Genomic DNA, 9,877 nt, shown 5'->3' with positions numbered 1-9,877 from the left:
TTGTTATATTAAAAAGTGTACATATGTATATATATTTCCAGTTCATGTCTAAATCCACACTTGGTTCAGGTTAATCATAGACACGTCCAAACGCCTTACATAATATTCTATGATTTGAACCCCCCCCCCCCCCCCCTTCTCTTTTTAATTTTATTAAAGAAAAACCTTCATCACTTTGATTTTGAAAAGAATCCAGTTTTTGGGTTTGGCATTGGGCCGATAAAAGCATGAGATTAGTCTACAATTATATGAGAAGTCATATTGAAATAAACAATCTTTCTAGGTTATTAACTTATGACTATAAAAAGGAAATTGAGTTTGGTTTTAAAATCATGCAAAGATCTAGTAAAAGATATGTGTCCTATTTGTTTTATTTCCGGGAAAAAAAGGGGAATAGGGATTGGGCTAAAACCATTTTTTTGACCAGCCTTTTAAACCTTGTTGAACTAGCAAATGAAACTCGAGTTATTCTTCTTCTTTTTTTATAAAAAAACTCCCAATGGGGCTTAAAGTCAACTACACGGCTTAGGTACTGTTTGCCTAAAACGACTAAGTCTAAACATTAGGTTCCAATATAATGTGAATTTTTTACAAATACAACACATATAAACACAAAGCATAGTAAATAAAATAATTGGGGTGTACCAAACCCCTTGACCATTTTTACCCATGGCTGGGCCTTCTTATCATTTTCACCCATGATTGGGCCTTCGTAAATGTACATATTAGCTTCCGTTAACTTAAACTCGATAAAGGTATGAAAGAATTATCTTATTGGGCCTTTAACCCGATAAGGAGGTTGTATCCTTGGCCCAAATGGCCGTGCAAAGAGTAAGAGGAAAAATAATTCGGTTAGACTAGATTCTATAAAAATTCATACAGCATAGAAGGTATACATGTATGGCAATAATGAAAATGGCCAAATTGTCCTAACATAATATTTCATCCATAGTGCATTTTTGTGATGTGTGGGCTGAGTATTTTGGAATGGTATTAGGGTGGTTGTCACCATCCTTATTCCTAGTGTCGCACAAGATTCAAGGGGTTTCAACGAACCCCTGACACGGCTGGCACTGAGGGAAGGTTAGACCAACCCCAAATAATCCTCAACATTACCACAATCAAACACAAGGAGGCACTTAAAACCAAATATCATTGAGCAACCTGGCCCTTTGAAACAGAGATATAGAGGAATAGGCAAAGCAACTTTGATTTTAAAAACAAAGGACAATACCACACAGTGTGCCATTTCTACCACTCAATTGCAACAAAAAAAAAGGCAAGAATGTATTCATTAGACTATAAACAATTAAAAACTGGAAGTGATCTTTGCAAATGAGCTTGACAATTTCAAACATGAAGATATACATACATGGACAGATTCTAATAAGGGTTTTCATCATAGATATGCACTGCATATATAAAATGAAACTAGAGCAGGCCCAAGTAAAGAGAAAGTATATCCCACATCATGTTTGCAAGAGGGCAATTGCAAGTTGAGTAGACAGGTACAACACAAGAAAATAAGTTTCAGGCAGGTCTAGACATATAAAAATAGTACAAAAATGGATCTTCAGACTCCAGTCAAGATTTAACAAGGTGAAAACACCATGTGGAGAGGTATGCAGGCCTTATACATGGTATAACTTAGAGAAGATAAAAAGAATAGAAAAATTGTCTATATCTCTTTGGCGGAGTCTTTGAAAGAGGGATCCACATAATCCTAATGGTCTTTAATAATTTAGTTTCAGTGCCCTCACTATTCAGGTTTCATGTTTTCCCTTAAGTTTTTCCTTTTGTGTCTAGTCCAGTCATATATATATTCACCTAGATTCAACACTTGGTTTCAATAAGTTATTCATTAGTGTGTTTGAATCTAATCTAGGTTCCATGGTTCTGAAAATAGAGTCCATATGATTCTAAAAGATTTATACAGTCTGCATGCACCCCATGGGCTTACAGAAGTTTCATGGTGCCTTTTATATGGAGGAAAGGTATTGTGAACCAAGCAATGCTTAGTTCTCCCTTAATCCTCTCTCAAGACACCATTAAAAAAAGATCTTCTAGGCCATGTGATTTTTAGCTTACTCTTAATCCCTTCTAATCATAAGGAACATTGTCACTTAAACTATTCACAGCCAAAGGTCTTAACAAGTTCAAATGCATGTTCACATAAGCAGACAGGATCATTTAGGCTAAGACTAGAACCATTTCTCACCATTAAGGCCTAACAAAATTCATACAGAGTCATTGCATAAGTCAATTTGTCATTAGCAAGTTCCTTAAATCATTTTATCTTCACAGAAAACATCTCAAGCTAGTTTGCACATTCACCAGGTCATGTTATACTATAAGCTATATCTGATCAAGTCATAGAAAGTGTGTATGAGACATTCAGTCAAGCAATGACAACTAAGCATCTGGAAAAAGTGTTAAAACTCAGACCCAAACCCAAATAACTCCAAAGGAAGATAATAGGTAGATTACCATTTTTTGAATCTTGAACGAGTTTTATTCCAGATAGAACTATGTAGGAATCTCATGATAAAAAATATAGATTCAGATTAGCAACATGATTCACTTCTCTTACAAATCTTAGGTATGGCATAATCAGATATTTTGACTAAGACCAGTGTTAATTCTCAGCTTAAGGCATTTAAGACCTTTAAACAAGGTTCAAAGATATTTCAAGCAAACAAGCAACCAAATGGCCTTGGGTCAACCCAGATTTTTAGTAGTTGTCCTCTAAACATTTAACCATGATCAAATTTTTAAGTCTTTGGCACAACCAGATTCACAGTAAAAAGAAAGACTCTGCTAGCAATAAAATAAATCCCCAAAATGCAATGTGCAGGTGCAAAGACAATAGAATATTTTCATAACCATGCTATATGGTAAGAATTCTGGATTCGTACTCAAGTTCTGAGAGCCTAGCCTCTTTTAAAAGATTAACTCAGGTCACTTCCTATCTTGCTTTTAGTCAGGTTTCTTCCCATTAATATACACAAGACTCAACCTGGCTTAAGTGGTTTCATTCTCCCTTTACCTAGTTCCACTCTAATACTGAAACAAATCAATCTTCTAAAGCAGTGTCAACCTAACCTATTATCAACAAAAATGATTCATTGTTAGTCCACACCTTTCCCTCTAAAAGCCTTCCAATTAGCTTAGATCGATTTTAAACTTATTCCTATTATGGCTATGCCCTTGATTGATGTTCAGAACTAACTTAATAATAGCTAGTTTACTAAGGCTAGGTTCATTCAAGGACCATCAATTCAGACTTAAGTTGTCTGTAGCAAGCCAATTGTCCTCTTTAATCAGACTCAGCCCCGAAAGCTCATGGCCAAGTAGATATTTTTAAGCATTACAGTTTCCTAACAAGACAGCAATAATCTAAAGGTCTTATTTTTTATTTGTCTTTAACGTGTGTGATAAGCTAGACGGAGCTCTGAACAGGACATGGGACTCTTATTAAAATGCTATATTCCTGATTAGTTTATATTTTGATCTTTTTCTTCATCATATTTTTCTAGGTCAACAAGTTATTGCACACCATAAAGCTTAACAAGCCAATAGGAAACAGAAGCAAATTACAGAGAAAGTCAAGCCATGGTACTTGTACAATAATGCAGTATCAATCCTGGAAGACATCAAAAGTGAATAGGGCATTTTGTATAAGGATTCTTTAGACATAGAGTTAAGATGATTCTCATTTACGAATAGTAGGATGGAAGCATGAAAATCTCACCTCTTGGAAGAGGAATATCAGAAGTAGAGCTTGATGAAAGTAACATACTCACTCAAGGTTCAAGACAAGTATCATACAACCACACTTTGAGGTATATCTAGGTCATTAGTTCTTTCAAAGTAAGTACTGGCACATTGGAAAGGCAAATGATCAAATAGTGATCTAACAACATGTCATGTAGGCCTGTAGAACAGGGCAGTCTTATCAAAAATCATACAATCTAAATTATTACTCAAAACAGTTATGTAATACCCTACATGTTCACTAATTAGCTAAAGCAAACTCTTTATTCCAATATATTACTAATAATGAACTGTTGACCCTCACCAGACCTCAAACTTATTCAACATGGATCATTTCAGTTCTATAGCAATTCACACACATTTTGCACAGGATTAACATGAATCCAAGTCTTTTAATTCAAACAAATAATCCTAATATCAAGCTAAGCACATAATCAGCAAAGGCATCATGTTACAAGGGATTTATTCCAAGTTCACTCAAATAATGCTAAGACAAAGATTATTTTATGAGGCTACTCATCAGTCTCCAAAACACTTAACACTTAAAGAAGACTAAATATCAAAAAAAAAATGACAAGCTTAAAGTGTTACCTTTTTTAAATGCAGCCTTGGTCAAGAATTGGATTCGCAAGCTCCTTTGTGCTTCAAACGCTCTCCTTAGCCACCACACAATGAGAACAACAACAAAAAAAAACTTTTTAGCTAATGACTCAACTCAAAGATTAAGTCTAAATTTTTTTTAACTAATAATCCCAACTTCGAGTACAAATGCTCAAATTCTAGGTTTTTATGCCTCTCCTTTTTTTCTCCTCCCCCCTCTCCTTTTTCATTAGGGTTGCGGTTCTATTTATAGAACCCCAAAACTATAAAATGGACTAAGGCCAACGATGTGGGACAAGTAGAATTTTTCAAAAATTAACATTTTATTTCAATACGGACGAACCAGATTTGCATCAACAACAAATAAACGGCTAGATTTCGACCTTCTCACCCTCTATCAGGTCGATTCAGGCTCAACCAATGAGAGTCGAGAAAGTACAAACACAATACAAATCATAAAAATGCAGAAACTCATATGTTTGACTCAAAATTTATAGAAAAGATATTAATACCGCGTTTGGAGTGAGCAAGGTGGAAACGAGGTTGAAGCCATTAATTGTATCATGTAAACGGACGTACGAAGGCTGCAAAACACTGTGCTTTCTACAGCGTTGCCATTTCTGGTATGAGAGAGAAGAAAGAGTGAGGCGGTGGCTCAGGGTTAAGGTAAAATGGAAAGGGAGGGGAGGAGAGAGAGTATAGAGTGGTGTTTGGCATGGAAAAAAATGAAAAGTGTAAAGGGGGGTGTTACCCCCTTATTCTAATAGACTTTGGGCCGGGTCTTTCCTGTTTTGGCTGGACCTGGTCCGCAATTTTTTTTTAAAGGAGGGCTATATACATACGATCATATGTATATATTTACGCATATCAAGTGTATATAGGCATATAAGGGGCAAAACGAGTAGACTAAAATAGATAAAAATGTTAAAACATCATTTATTGATCATATTACAGGGATTAGGACATGATTAGCATTTTAAATAAATTTTTAAAAAAAAACACGACTAATTGTTTAAACAGACCACATTTGCAAGCATAGCCTTAATTGGTTTTAAGTCTAAATGAGGTGTTGCCGTTATAACCCTTTGTTAACTAATTGCAACTGTGTCCTTAATTAATCTCAATCTAATTAATTTTTTCAATTATGTCCCTATTTATCCTAATTAACCAATTGAAACTAAATTTGCACTAATGACCTCAATTGATTTGCCAATAGATTTGGCCATTTCAATTAAGGCCACTTAAAGGCTAATTTTGCAAAAATAACCTCAATTGTCTTAAACCATTAATTAGTTAATTCAATTGTGGAAATAATGTAAATAATTAGTAATTAAAACCAATCTTGCAATAATGACCCTCTAATTGATTAATTAATCTTAATTTAAGCACCAAACAATTTATTAATTTCAAACAATTAAGCAAACACACGGGATTAAAGATTGAAGGATAAAATGGTCAATTCTTTCAATTTCTCAAGTTCGTTGGACTTAAGGGAATAAATTATTATTTAATTTTGACTTTTGACAATTTAAAAATTAAATAAAAAATTATTCAAAATGTTTTGCTCTTGATTAATTCTAATATAATGTTCCATAAATGTCACAAAGAGAACAATTAATTTTTAAATAATGTATGATGTCATAAAAACCTCTTTGTGAATTTCAAGGAGTAAAATATTGACCTGAACAATTTATATAAAAATTATTTGAACCCTTTAAGATGCATAGCTCAATTTTATTTATTATCCAAGGACTCTGAGTGATTGAAATAAATTACGGGAGGTCAAAAATTAGGTATCAACATCTACTTTTCAAAAACCTTCTTTTTGAAGTATGTTATCTTGTTTGAAACGTGTAGATGATTGTTCGTGACTTGAAATCTTTTCCTGTAATATGAACATGATTGAAACTCTTGTTTGGTGGAAATTCTTTCGGAATTAAAGATGATTTCTTTTAGACAAGGTCATGCGTGTGTGGGGTCAAGCCTGCATCGAACCTTATACGAACTATACTACTTTGTGAAACTCGTTTTTCCCATTATTGGAGGATTGAACTCATTTTCATAAAAGTTGGACCTTAAACTTGTTTGTTGTAGAATGGGTTTCTTGAACTAGAAATTGAATAAGAATGTTGAATAATATTTCTAAATTGTTATGACTTGAAATACTCCTATTATGAGATAATGACTTGAGAAGTGATATTCGGCTCTAAGCCATGATTGATGATTCAGCTGATATGCTATAATTTGTATATTTGTTTGTGTTTGGGCTTGTATAGGCAAGCTATGCTAGTCGAGAGGACGACTAGTCGTTATGGATCCTAACGTATCGATAAGAGTATTGCTGTGTCAGTCCAGAAGATGATTGACCTCCGAGGAGTATATCCCGGTGCATCTATTGTTGTGCTAGTCTAGAGGATGATTAGCCTTTGTGGTTTCCTAGCCCGGAGTACCGATTGATTGATTTACCTGTGAGTGGCTTGTTTTGGTATCTTGGTTGCTTGTGAGTGGCTAGTGATGCTCGTGAGTTCCTGATTAAGAGACTTAAGGTGATAAAGGTTTAACGGCTTTAAATTAGTATATTTCTTGTCTATTTGGTTGTTCACAGAAAGTCCTACTAAGGTTCATAACGTTTGCTCTATCTCTTACTTTCATATTGTTTACTACTATTGATTCACAAGTTTTTGTTGTAACTATCTTATTTTTGATTTATTGACTATTGCCCCTTACACACCCACTGAGTAACCATTACTCAGGCATACCATTGTCTTTTTTGATGGTATGTTAGGTAATGAAGAAGAGCGGGTTCGTGATACGCGTACGGAGTAGGAGAGCTTGCTACTTTCTGGACTATTTGGTGAGCCCACATGCTTGTTCGTGAGGCACCATGCTATCTTAGTTATTAGTTTAGTTTCCTAGCTGTGTCTCGAAGTTAGATTATGTTTTATTTATCATCTTAGAGGCTCTATAGATAGACATTAATTATATGGGTAGTTGTTGAAGTCATTGCTTGACTCTTTGGGTGTTGCTACGTTTTATAACTATATATTTATGACAGACTTCCGTAGATTTAATTATTTGATGGTGACCATGTGTTAGTTAGCTATTTATACCGTATTGATATAATTGTTGACAGATTATCGAAAGAGATTAGACCTTTATTGATTTTATAAGGTACTTCCGTTGTTGTTCATAGCATCGGATGCCTGTTACGCCTAGGGTGGGTTTTGGGGTGTGACATGATGAAGCAAATATAACCAAACAAGCAAGTAAGGCTCTTGCTTATGCACCTTTGGATATGGTGATGCCTTTAAACAATGAGCAGTTGATTGGTGAAAAAGAAACACCTGAGAGTAGCGGTGAGCAGTTAAGTGAAGAAGAAAAAAATGGCATGAGTGCAACCGAGCAATCGGGTGAAGAAGAAAAAAGTGGTGAGAGTGAAATTGAGCAATCGAGTGAACAAGAAGAAGATAGAACTATGATCGGTGACATGGGTGGTAATCAGGTTAGAGAAGAAAGAAATGAGAATAGTACATCAGATGAGAACACATCAGCAAAGAAATCGATTGAGGATTCCGCAATAACTACATTAGAAAGAACATAAAGCAGAAAAGAATAAAGATGTGATCAAGAGGATGCTCAATCAATAGTCTGAATCAAATAATGATATTGGTGTTGTGATAATTCAAAGGGTACTGAATTATCATATAATAATGATGATCCCAGGGCTCTTTTGGTTTCAGAATGCATCAAGATCATTGCCAACGAAAAGTATGGGTTTAAGACCCACTTGAATGTGTTTGGGCCTTATGATTCAATCAGTGTGAGAGTTGGCTTTGGAACTCGGTTTGTTAAGTTTAGAAAGGTTTTGATCGACCAGTGTATTGTGAATGATTTCAGATAAACTTGTTTTGGTCACTTTTTAAACTTGAAAAAAGATGTAGTTGTACAGCTCCCAATGAAGTTGGTGTATGGCCTTCTTTTTCGCCGAATCTTTTGTGAAAATAAAAAGGATATTTGGTGTGGTTATAATGACTTGCTTATTTTTTTTTCGACATCAATGAATTCACTGACTGGACGTCGATGTCATTTTATTCTCCCTTTTAGTTAGCAGTTAGCAAAGGTTAAAGAAAAGTTCAAATTTGATTGATATACTAGGGAAGTTTATTGATGGTGATATGCTCACTGAGAAGATAAAGGAGGCAAAGTTAACGGGAAAAAGGTGGTTCTTGCATAGCATATTGTGTGCAAAATATACAAAAAAGAAGGTAGACACCAATTGATTAAAAATTGTGTTGAATAAAAATGTATTCGATTTATATCCATAGGGTAGAATAATCTTCAATCTTACTATTGAATGTCTTTTAAAAGAATTGAATCCAGTCAAAAGTCAATATAGCCTTTATGAATTTTTGTGGGCATTCGCGGTAAGTAATTAAAATGTGTTTTCATTTTATTGTTTTGAGTTAAGTTATTATTCTGATTTTATGATGTACACTAAACTACATTTTACTTACTACATAGGCTTGGGCATTTGAAGTTATGCCGGCAATTTAATGACTAGCTAAGGATCCTTCCCTAAGAGATCAATGTCAAGAGTGATTAAATGGTGGACCACAAAACCTGCAAGAAAGACTAATTCGGAAAATTTTGATTCTCTTGACCAGACAAGAAAAGAGGTAAGATTCTACGTCTAGACAATTTTAATTGTGTTCTGCAGTAGTGGGGACAACAACTACAGTTGTTGGGCAACTGAACTTGTCGTTTCCCCAACCGCTTCAGTTGTCCTACAACAATCGAAGTTGTTCCCACAACCACGGAAAATTGAAGTTGTTGGACAATTGAAGTAGTTATCCCACAATTATATATAGTTTTTTAAACTTTTTTTTTTAAATGAAAATGCAAAATTAGATTGTGCACCCTTTTCTTTTTCCAACAAATATAGAGAAAGGGAAGGATTTTATTCAAGATATTACGCCCTTTGAAGATAGTCCGGATTCAAACATTGTTGTTTGAAAAGCTAAGTTGGCACATATAACAACTATAAAATGGATATAATTGGTGGTGATGAAAGTTTTGAGAGGGTTTGTGGTGAGAAGAGTGTTGTGAGAGATTGTGGCATTGAGAGAGATGGTGAAAAATATTGGTAGAGCTACCATCCAATTCATTAGTATGTGGACTTTAATATTTATTTAACCTTTGGTGGGGTAAGAGGAGGAGACTCATATGCATCTGATCTTGGTAGGGAAGTAGATACTCCTAGAGTGATAAAAAAGACATGTGTGAGTATCTCCAAGGTCCCTTACTGCTGTGAATGCATAAAAATGTTGTCATAAGCATGATGCCATTTTGGAGGCAATAAATTTATTGTCAAGGAAGTTAGAAGAGCACCAGCTAAAGAGGAATAAATTTCCGAGCTACGCAAGGCGATCTCCTTATGTTCCTGAGTTCAGGAGAAGGTTGGCCGTGAATACCAAGGTCAAGAATGTTAGGACAAAGAACAAAT

This window comes from Lycium barbarum, chromosome 7, assembly GCF_019175385.1.
Source record: "Lycium barbarum isolate Lr01 chromosome 7, ASM1917538v2, whole genome shotgun sequence".
NCBI lineage: Eukaryota > Viridiplantae > Streptophyta > Magnoliopsida > Solanales > Solanaceae > Lycium > Lycium barbarum.
The sequence above is the reverse complement of the archived record's forward strand: the minus strand, read 5'-3'. Positions refer to the sequence as shown.